Below are 11,938 nucleotides of genomic sequence, written 5' to 3'. Positions count from 1 at the left end.
CCTAAGGAATCTCCTAAGCTATTATCTTATGGGGAAATATGGCTAAGTCTTTCTCCTATAGGTGATGGTGGGTGGGTTTGAACCTCCAACCTTAAGCTAACTGCTTAGCTGTTGTACCACCAGGGCTCTAAGGCCTCCTCATTCTGGTGTGGGGCAGAGTCCTGCACACCCCAGGCTTTAGCTGACTGCTCTGGACTCTTGATCTCGCCTGCCTGGCTTGATGGAGTCTGTTAGCTTCTTGGGAACTTCGCTTCCCAGGCCCCTCTGACCTGGCCAAAGTCCTGGCCATGGAGGTTCAGTGCAACAATTCCCATGATACCATGAGAGACTGCTCCATCCTAAATCCCAGAGGCCCAGGGACAGGAGCATAGGTAGAGAGAGAAGGCCTGATTACTGCCTAGCTCTGCTGCCTTCTGGGTACTTCTCCTTGCTGTCTGGACCCAAGCCTGCCCACAGCCTTTGGTCAGAGAGACATGTCCTGAGGTTTCTGGTTTGCAGATTTGAGGAACTCCAGGGGGAACCTCAATTCTCCTATGTGAGTCATTCAGAGTCAACGTCAGGGCTGAAAAGGCCTTTTTTTAGAAAGCAGCCCACAGTAAAGGGTGGGGTGTTGGTTGGTGTTGCAGTGTTGACTGTGGCACTTGGCAACCCCCCGGAAGCCTCAAGGTGGGGCTGCCCTTCTTCCGGAGAAATGATGCATGACCACGGGCAGGCATCACGGTCACCCCAGCGTGATATTCTGCGGGTAACTGATGTTGTGTTCCATGTGGTCCTCATGTAATGTTCGTGGCTATTTGGTACTCTGTACCAGGCAGCAGGAGACCTTTATGTCCGCCAATTCCTTATAGGCACAGGGAGGCTGAGAAACTTGCCTACAAGTCACACCGCCTGTGAGCAGCTTAGCCAGGACCCACACCCAGGCAGGCTAGTTTCAAAGTCTGTGTGCTTAACTGTGAAGCTGTAGCTGACTCACTTCAGCCTGGGGAGATAGAGTTTAGTATCCTTAGTTTACATCGGAGGGACTTGAAGCTAAAAGAGGTGATGTGACTCGTGGGGGTAGGAGGGGGCATTCATTCTCATAAACTCTCTGCCAGCAAGTCGATTCTGACTCACAGAGACCCTAGATAATGGGGTGGAACTGCCCCCTGTGGGTTTCTGAGGCTGTAAGTCTTTACAGAAGCATAAAGCTTCCTCTTTCTCCCAAAGAGCAGCTGGTGGGTTTGAACCACTGGCCTTGTGGTTAGTAGTCCAGCATGCAACCCACTACTGCATCAGTAACCATTACCACCTTTAAAAGTTGGTGTGGATGAACGAGATTCCCACTGTCCCTACCTACTATCCAGCGAAACCATAGCCAAGGGAATGGGCTTGGCGGAATCAGCAGGGGAAAAAAAGAAAAAAGGGGGAGGACCTGATGCAAAGGGCTTAAGTGGAGAGCAATTGCTTTGAGAATGATTGGGGCAGGGAATGTGCAGATGTGCTTTATACAATTGATGTATGTATCTGTATGAATTGTGATAAGAGTTGTATGAACCCCCAATAAAATGTAAAAAAAGAAAAGAGGAGAAAAAAAAGAAAATGATTAGGGCAAAGAATGTACAGATGTGCTTTATACAATTGATGTATGTATATGTATGGATTGTGATAAGAGTTGTATGAGCCCCTAATAAAATCTTTAAAGAAAAAAGGGGGGGGGAAAGTTGGTGACTCTGGCTATATTGAGCATATCACCTACCTTTCCGTGGTCATGATCTTAAGGCAGGTGGGGCCTCCTCAGAGGTACATAAGGGCCATGAGAGTGGGTCAGGGAAATGCCACTTCTTGCTGATTTTGCTGGCATTCAGATTCCCACCACTCCGCCCACCCCCATACTTATTGCGAATCAATTGTGTTCAGACTGGTGCATATATTTGTGTAGTCAGGCACTGTGCTGGCTTGGAGAATGCTAAGAAGATACATCCTCAAGATGTTCAGGATCGTGTGTGTGTGGTGGGGGAGGGACAGAGAAAGAGTGTGGTAGCGAGAAAAGAGAATAAATAAGGTCATTTTATTATTAAGATCATTTTAGTGGGGGCTCTTACAGCTCTTGTAGCATTCCATACATCAATTGTATCAAGCACATTTGTGCAAATGTTGCCATCATCATTTTCTAAACATTTTCTTTATATTTGAGGTCTTGGTATCAGCTCCTCTTTTTTCCCTCCCCCTACACCCTCATGACCTTTTGATAAATTATAAATTATAATTATTGCTTTCATATCTTATACCCACCACTGTCTCCTGTTACCCATGTTTCTGTTGTTCATCCCCCTGGGGTGTGGGGGCGTGGGGGTTATGCATAGATCATTGTGATTAATCCCTCTTTTTCCCCTCCTCTCATACCTTTTCCCTGCCCTCCTGGTGTCTACTCCCATTTCTGTTCCTGAGGGCTTTAGCTGACCTTGATTCCACATGTCCTGAGCTCTTATCTGTACCGGTGTACATGCTCCGGTCTAGCCAGAACTGAAAGGCAGGACATGTTGCTAAGGTTGCTGCCACAGAATTGACCCTCCACCCATGGCAGCCCCACGTATAATGAAACAGGACGTATAATGAGTCCAGAGGGTCTTCGTGGGCTGACCTTTGGGAACTAGATGGCCAGGCTTTATTCCTGGTCCGTCTTACACTAGAAGCTCCCCTGAAGCCTGTTCAGCACGATAGAAGAGGAACCCACCACTGACCAAAGGGTATGACTGTGCATGAGCAGCACTGGCCAGGAATTGAACTTGATCTCCAACAGGGAAGACAAGAATCCTACCACTGAAGCACGAATGTCCCCTATGCTGAAATATTAAAGGGCAATTAAAATGAACAAACTGCGACAAGATGCAATAACATGGATGCGCTTTGCAAAAAGACTCAATGAAAGAAATCAGAGAAAAAGACTAAGTAGGACTCTACTTAAATAACGCACCGTATCAGGCAAGACGAGCTGATTTTGGATGGTATCCGCGAGCTGGTTCCCTCTGGGAGGGAGTTTGGGGAGAGCAGGAGGAAGGGGGCTTCTGGAATGACGGTGCTCCGGTATTCGAACTCTCCCTCCGTGCCATGGTTACTGGAGTGTTCATTCGGTGAATACACACAGGATTTGTGCTCTCGATTCACGGCCTATGTCAATAAAATATTTTCTTTTAAAAAGTAGCAGTGAGTAGTATTCCGGTCAGGAAGCGAGCGCAAGCAAGGGCAGAGAGGAACCACTATGAGAATGTGTAGAAAGTTACAAGGAGCTAGATGTTTCCAGAGCATCGAGTGTGAAGAAGGCTAGAGCAGAGCTGGGGTTGAAGGCGTGGCAGTTGTCAGATCATGGAAAACTTTAGCTTCTACCAAAGAGTCTGGGATCTTCTTAGCATCTAGGAGATACTAAAAAAAAAAAAAAATTCCAGGCAAGAGCCACCGCAGTAAGATTTGAAAGGAAAAATGATATTCTAGGTCCACTAGTGAAGAGAGACACACCTGGGTGAGGGAGCAGACCGTGCTCTGCCCAAATAGAAAAAAAACATATCTTTTTAATCTCTTTTGCAGACCGCGCAAGCCCGCCTGGGCAGGTTCCCGCTGAGCACGATGCTTGTGACACACAAGTGCACGGTATGTATATGGCGCCACGTGAGGAAACCACGGCAGTGTGGAGGTTCTTGAAAAACTTCAGATGTGAGATGATGAAGCGCTGCATGGGGCCGGCGGTTTGGGAGATCTAAGGAGAATCTGCTTTGAGAACCATGGAGGAGACAATATTAGTAAGACTTCATTGCCTGTGAGAGGTGAGGAAACACGGGCTGAGGAGGATTCCTGAATCTGCAACACCAATGACTGCGTGGCCGGAGCCTCCACTGCACGTGGCCAAGGCCATTCAGAGGGAGTTCAGAGATGGCTCGAAGACCAGTAGGATTTTAGACAGGGTTCCCAGAAAAGGCAGGACTCCAGGCACGGGGGCATCTTGGAGAGTTATTTTGGGGTCCTCCTTGCCGAGACTTGATGGCTGATTTCAATGGTAGGCCTCTGATGTCCCGTACAATCACGGTTTGGTTTTCTTGCCTCTTCTGGTCATTGTGCCCGTGGTGGACACAAAGCCAGAGCTGTCGGGGGCAGAGCCAGCAGCACCGCTGCCCGGGGTCTGAAAGACTCCGTCTCTCTTTCTGCCACAGCTCCGGACAAAGGCCGCCTTATGCACCATCTATTTCAGTCATTTCTATGAGTGCCGGGGAATATTTTTCAAGCTATCCCTTTTAAGCATTATCACTTGGCTGTTAAAAAAAAAAATCCATCACAAGCATTGGAGTTTCTGAAAGGGGGTTAAAAATAGCTCAGGGCGCTAGGCAGCTGCAGCTATCGGGAAATTGAGCCCTGTGCTTGCACTTTCGCTGGTTTCCATTTCAACCCTTGCAGCTGGAAATCCATAGTTTTTCGCCTGCCAGCAAACAGATGCCAACGGAGGAAGGCACGGGGCAGGGCCCTCTCTCGACTTGGGGGTCACACTTGGCTTTTGTGAAAGCCGAGAGGCACCAGGGTGGGGAGGAGAGGGGGAGAGGGCAAGGAAGAGAGAGCCGATCCAAACCTTAGGTCTGCGATCAGCCTCTCCAATACACTAATGCAACTTCATATTTGGGACTAAGAGACAATAAGCTTTTGGCTTGGTTCTATGAATTTCAGAACACCAGCTCGCTAAAGTCCCCTTGGCTGATGTGCATCAGCTCACCACTGCACGCTCTCATGTTATGCCGATGGCCATGTTATGACGGCCGTGTCGTTGGCATTCCCACCTCACAAATGGGAAAACTGAAGAAGCGACTTGTTAAGTGACACTGGCAACACTGGCAAGCACATCACCTGCCCAGGAGCAGCTTTCTTCCTTCATTTCCAACCTGTGCACCTTTTATTTCTTTTGCTAGCCTGTTGTTCTGGCCAGAACTTCCAATATTTGGTTGAATAAGAGCGTGGGGTCCCATGTGCTTTTTGTTCACTAAATATGGTGATAAATGTAGGTTTGGGTTTGGGGTTTTTTTGTAGATTCTTTTGAAGTTGAGATAGTTCTCTAGTTCTTGTTTGCTAAGATTTTTTTTAATCAAAAATGAGTGTTGGATGTTACCAAATATGTTTTGTGCATTGATATCATGGCCTGGGTTTTGCCCTTAAGATTGTTGAGAGGGTGGATTCTATTGATTGGTTTTTAACTATTGAACCAGCGTTGCATACCTGGACTACATCGTACTTCGCTGTAATGTTGGGGTTCATTCCTTTTTAAATGTTAGGTAGAATTCACCGGTGAAGCCATTTGGGCATTGAGATTTCTTTTTGGAGGAGCCTTTAAATGAAAAATATCTTTAATGGTTTTAAGGACTATTTAGATGATCTATTTCATCTTGGTTGAGTTTTGGTAGCTAGTTGTTTGGGAGCTATTAGAACTTTTGTATAAATTCTTGAATTTATAAATATAAAGTTATTCATAAACCTTCTGACTCATGGTGACACCTTGTGTCACAGAGTAGAACTGCTCCATAGACGCTACTAGGCTTTAAATCTTTAGGGAAGCAAACATCGAGATCTTTCTTCTCAGTGTCACTGGGTGAGTTTGAACTAAAACCCTTTAGGTTACTACCCAAAATATCCAGGCACTGCCATTGTGCTTATTCCAACTCAACTCATGGTGACCTTGTAGGACAGCACAGAACTGCTCTTGGGCTTTCCAAGACTAACACTTCACAGGAGCTGACAGCCCGGTCTTTTTCCGCGGAGAAAGCACCAACCCTGCAGTTAGCAGCCTACGCAGAATCTCGTCCCCACACCAGGGTTCCATTCAGGTTAGTCTTCAAGTGCGAGACATTTCTGCCACCTAGGAACCAAGAGTGCCACTGTATTCCTTGGTTGCTTTGCAGACTCTGTAGTGACGTCCCCTACCTATTTTATTCCTGACGTTGATTTGTGTCGTCTCTGTTTTTCCTCTTTTCATCTTGGTCAATCAACGACTCTGTTTTTTGTTTGTTAGTTTTACTAAGGCACAACACATGCACCAAGACCTTTTGTAAATTCAGTTCATTTAAACATCTGTTTATGCAATATTTCTGTGCAAGAACTGTGGACAGATGATCCTTAACCAAGAAATATGAGGCTATTGGTTCCCTAAAAGATTTACAGCCTTGGAAACTTGATGGCCGTGGCTTTGGCTTGGTGGCAGGCTCCTTTACCAGCCATAGGAGGAAACATTTGTTTTTTAAAACGACAGTGTTGTTGTTGCTGAGTGTCATTGCTTTTATTGTGGGTTATGATAACCCCATGTGGTATAGTATAGAACTGCTCAATAGGGTTTCCTGGACTATAATCTTTACAGGTCTTTTCTTCAAAGGAGTCACTGGTGGGTTGGAACTGCCAACCTCTGAGTTAGGAGCCAACTACTTACCACTATGCCACCAGAGCTCCTTATTATAATAGTAGTTATCATGGACTCTTAAAATTTCCCAGGTGCTGTGCTGAAACCTCCCATGGATTGTCTCATTTAATTCTCGCGGTCATACTAAGCATGTATTCAGTAATGATTATGGTTGGGAGTACCTGGCGTGAACCAACAAACCTTATCCTTACGAGACTATGAAATTGCTAGTATTCTATCGCTCTCATCGATGAGCTATCTGAAGCTCAGGCTTCTGAGACAACATTTTGGAAAAGTCCTGGAGACTCAGTTTGAACCCAAGTCCTGAGCAAGGCTCCTGCTCTCGGTCCCCATTTCAGACAGATGCATGGTAACTGCTCGAACCCTTCCATCTCAATGTTCTGGGACCGAAGCAGGGGAGCTGTGCTCTTGACCTCAGCCCATCTGGGGTCTTCACTGTGGCATCAGGGGCTGGCAAGAAGAGGAGTGACTCGGGCTGAGCTGGCTCAGTATGACGATACAAGTTTATGTTCTGGTCAACAAATCTTGCAGGAAATCTTATTTGTAAAATACTCTCTTGCCACAGGGTTGCTATGACGTTTCTAGGTGAAGACAAAACTCAAAGGTTGTCGATGAAAGCCCTCAAAGTTAAGGAGCATGATGGTTAGATTCTCTGTCAACTTGTGTGGTGAGCTCTGTGTGGAGGGAGGGTGGACTCCATCTTGTCAAGCAGGTCACAGCTGATGGTGTCTCCTTGGAGGTGGGGCCTGTCCTTGAGAGGCACTGGGAGCTCCCCTCTCTCTTGTGCCTCCTCACCTTCCTGCTTGCTTGGATTCTGTGTCTACCTCCCTCCAGGGGTGGCCCATTGGCCTGCTCTCTTTGGGAGCTGTGGATGCCCTGGCACGTTCCTGCCGACTTTGGATCCATGCCCTTTCTCCATCTACTGGCCTTGTTAGGTTCCTGGAGTGGGTTGTCCCTCGGCTCTTTGCTTTGCATGCTGAAAGAATTCAGGCCGAAGAAAGTTTTGTAATCCAAGTGAGTTTTTTTAGGTTTTACAGTCTCAAAGGGGTACATGCTATTTCTGGAAAGCTCGAAGCTGTGCAGAAGCAATGGTACAATTCTGCTTGACAAGAATGAACATGACATTTGGGTTAATTCCCAAGTAAGAATAAACTGAAAGACCAAACAAACAACCAAACACAAATCCAGCAGTGGTTTGGGGCTCACCCTAAATCCCAGCTCCAACTTAAGAACAATTAGTTCTTACATCATGGCCCTGCTCATGGAAGGAAACCCAGGGAGATGGGTGCTATAGCAAAATGTGGGGAAGAAATCAGACGGTACCCGGCTATCCGATAAAATAGCATCTGGAGTCTTAAAGGCCTGTATCTGAGCAAGAAGTCATCTAAGTGAGATGTCAACTAAGTCCATATGGAAGAAGAACACCATCATCAGTCACCAAAGGAGGGTGAAGCATATCATCCAAAGTTGAAGGAGGGATTAGTGTCAGAGTCTACAGTCTGAGACTCTGGTTTGCAGAAGGATGTGGATGACAGCGGGAGCCCAAGATGCATGGGCAGAACTAGACAGGAAACAAGCCTCCGGTGAACTCCCTCGCTTCACAATTGAGGGACAGGAGGACAGTGGTCACTAAACGGGATGCATTAGTGAGTTGAGACTAGAAGTCAAAGGCATAAGCTTGACTTGAACGGTTAAAACTTGTCAGCAGATTCTCCCTAGGATGCATGCTGGAACTGATCTAGTTTCCAAAATCTTACGTATTTTGTATTGTTTGATTTGGTTTTTGACTGTGCACTTTAGCAGGTATTTCAGGAGTGTTGTGTCATTGGGGGTTACCCTCTTGAAGTTGTGGAATATGTTTTTTCAATTTTTTTTGGTGTATGGAAACAGGACCGATAAACCTAGAGAGTCAGCAAGTGGAATAAAGGTTTTGGGTGGAGGGGTACATATAGGTGGGGGTATGCTGAGGGGGGTGATGTCATCAAGGGGTCCGTATAGAAAAAGAGTGTTTGGAAACGGATTGTGGTAGCAAATGTATAGTTCTGCTGGAGGTGAATAAACTATGGGATGATTTGATATATGTATTCATCCCAATTTTTTTTTAAAAAGGTGCACCTGACTAAGCGCATGGTATTTTCAATCACCTCACATGCGTGTGGGCATTTGACAATATAAAGGAAGGCCACAGGATAATTGAAGCATTTTGATTAGGGTGTGTTGAAGAACACTGAAAATATCACGGACTGCCAGAAGAGAAAACAAATTTGTCTCGAAGGAAATATAGCCAGATTGCTCCTTAGAAACAATGATGGGGAGACATAGTTCAGGCATGTTATCAGGAGGAGCCGGTCCCTGGGTGAGGGTAGCCTGCTCAGTAAACTAGAGGGTCGGTAAAAAGGAGGAAGACTCTCAATAAGATGGACGGACACAGTGGCTGTAACAAGAGGCTTAAACATAGCAACAATTGTGAGAATGATACAGGACCGACTAGTGTCTCTTTCTATTGTGTATAAGGTAGTTTTGAGTAGGAACTGACTCTAACAACATGCCCTTAAAGAAGATTCAGAAGAGAAATCTTCATGCAACATTAAGATGACTCATTACTGCTTATAGTGAGACCTTCCCTAAGCAAATGATCTCATGTTTTAACTTCTAGATCGTTCTGCTGCAGAAACATTGGCTCATGTGCCAGGTATTTATATACGGGGAGATTTGTTACAGTTCTGGCTGGAATAGAAAAAGTTGGAAAACCATCTGAATGTCCAAAAACAGACAACTGGCTACACAGGTATGTGGTGCATCTACACAGTGGAATACTAGGGAGTCATTGACAAGGCAGTCAGGGCTCTAAGCACACCAGCACGGACAGACGCCAAAATCCAAGGTTAAGTGAACAGAGAAGTCACAAAACAATGACTGTAATTTGATCGTCTATTTATAAATGGGATGATTTGTAAATGGGGCTTTTAAATATATCTGAGGGAACTTCAAAAAGTCTGTTTGTCTGTTGTAGGCCCAATATCATAGAAAATGGAATTAAAATATGATGGAATTCTTTTAAAAGTCCTAAGTCCCCTTTTACTTATGGATTGTAAATTTCAGTATGTATTAAACACACATATACACAACTCCCTACCACCCTATTGTAAAGGTATTTTCCTATATAGGAAGAATTGAACAGCCAGTAGCTAACAGTGGATAGATACTCTTGGAGGAAGCATATGGAAATGGGGAAAGTTCAAGGAGATTCAATAGAGAGCTTTCAAATACATTTGTTGTTGTTTTCTGTTTAGTTTAAAATTCTACACGGATAATGTACTTGTATACCTAAAGAGGACGCTAACCAAAGAACCGAGCCCACTCTTCACTCATCGCGACCCGGTCTAGGGCTTCAAAGACTGTAAATCATTATGGGAGCAGACAGCCTCATCGTTCTCCCAAGGAAATGACCGGTGGATTTGAACTGCCTACCTTGTGCTTAGCAGCTCAATGCCTAACCCACAGCACCACCATGGCTCCTTGAATCAGACTATACATAGTATGAAAAACAAACAAAAAAAACCAAAGTGAAAATTCCTAGTGATAAAATTTCAGGCAACAGCCTCTGCTCTTTGCTGGCTCTCACCCAGCTGTGAGATTTTTCATGAGTCTCTCTCTTTGTTTTTCTTTCTCTCGACCCCATTTCCTCTTATAACGAAGAGACTTAACTGGATTACTCATTGCTGAGCACTTTATTAACTTTCAGGAAGCTGACTACTCTTTCCACACACATGCATTTATTTCTCCACATGTGTTTTCTGTGTGTGGAGCAAAGACTAATACACACACCACGGATCCATCTCAGCCCTAACGTTCTTCGACTCAAGTTGAAGTTGCCCGTCAGAACTGATATGCCTCTCGGCTGAGTGGAAAATAACGAGGTGATCTTAAGTGACCCACAAAAGCTGACAGTAGCTCTAGCAACGTATTTCCTTGAGTCTTAAGCTCAGATGTTGGCAGCGCCTTGTGGCTCAGGGGTTGTCTGGGACCCAACGACCTGCCTTGGATGTCTCTACTGAGTTCGGTGAGGAATCTACATCTTTAGAAGAACCATCCATGAATGGTTCTCGTGAGAGTCAGATCCTATCTCCTGGTCTACTGTGGCCAGACCCCGGGGTCCCAGGTCCATCCTAGCCTCGACCCTTAGTCCCAGCCTCAGAGCTACATAGCTTTCCAGCCTCAGGGCTACAGCAGGAAGGCCAGCCACTTGGAGAAGAGTAAGTGGAGTGGTCAGGCCAATAAACACCGTCTTGTGAAATGTGAGTACAATCTCCAAGGCCTCCCCTTTTCTGAAAAGTGCTATCTACACTTGACTTTTGCCTCCTTCTCCATCACTGGCAATGCTAAGGATTATTCTGCTCCTTTCAAGAGCAGGATGAGATGCCCCACAATTCCAGGCTTTGGTAGAACTTTGCTGATGTTGTAACCAGCTAGACTCTACCCTGTCACTCTTAATCCTCTCAAGTGCTAAACTGACACCAGATTATGTAACTACCACAATGACCCATTTAGAATAATTTTTTTAAAAAACAAAAACACCACCAAGAAAATACATTCCATTGTAACACCATGTAGCAAAGGCCTGGGGATCCACTTCTGTAAAGCTCTGAGCCAAGATGTGTTTAAATATGTGTCTGGGATCAGTGGGTGGCTATGGACAAATCCTCTCAGTAGTCATTTTGACATGGTGTAAATTTGAAGAGCACGGAATTCTTCAGGGATGGGTTAGACTAGAGAAATGGAGATCCCAACTTCAGAACTGTATAGACCTAGTTGGAGGATATATCAGGAAACAATAGCTTCACATTTTGATGTTTTTGTTTAATAGAAATTTCTATGTTTTTTTAAGGCGTCCTGATGGCATAGGAGGTATCTGTTGAACTGCAAACCACCAAGGCAGTGTTCGAAACTACCAGCTGCTCTGTGGGGGCAAGACGAGGCTCTCTGCTCCTGTACAGACTCCCAGGCTCGGAAACCCACAGGGACAGGGGAATGGACTCCATGTCAGTGCATTTGGTTTATGAGTATGTGCGCTTGCATACGACACTATTAATTGGGCCTCACCATCCTGTTTCATAGAAGAAAGAAACTGAAGCTTCTAAGAAATTAGGTTCTTGCCAGAAGTCACCACGTGCTTAACTCAGAGCCCATGTGCTTAACTTACACAGTATCTGGTCTACAGACCACCGGCAACATTAGCGAATATTCACATGTTGTCTTTTTGTCCATCAGTTGTCAGGGTTCAAATAGCACCCTTTCCCTCGACCCTCCCTCCTGTCTGCTCGTTCACGCTCTGGGGCTATAGGTGAAGCTGTGCATTGCGTGGGCCAGGGCTCACGGGCAGTGTGACCTTGGTTTCTGCTCAAGGCCTGGAACAGGAAGTCCGTGGCCGGGGTCCTTCCTGTGGACTTCCCCAGGCCGTGCGGACTTTACAAGCTCCGCTCTCTGGTGCGGCCATTGAAATGAGCCCACGGTTTA

The sequence above is a fragment of the Tenrec ecaudatus genome, chromosome 5, assembly GCF_050624435.1.
Source record: "Tenrec ecaudatus isolate mTenEca1 chromosome 5, mTenEca1.hap1, whole genome shotgun sequence".
NCBI classification, from domain to species: Eukaryota; Metazoa; Chordata; class Mammalia; order Afrosoricida; family Tenrecidae; genus Tenrec; species Tenrec ecaudatus.
The sequence above is the reverse complement of the archived record's forward strand: the minus strand, read 5'-3'. Positions refer to the sequence as shown.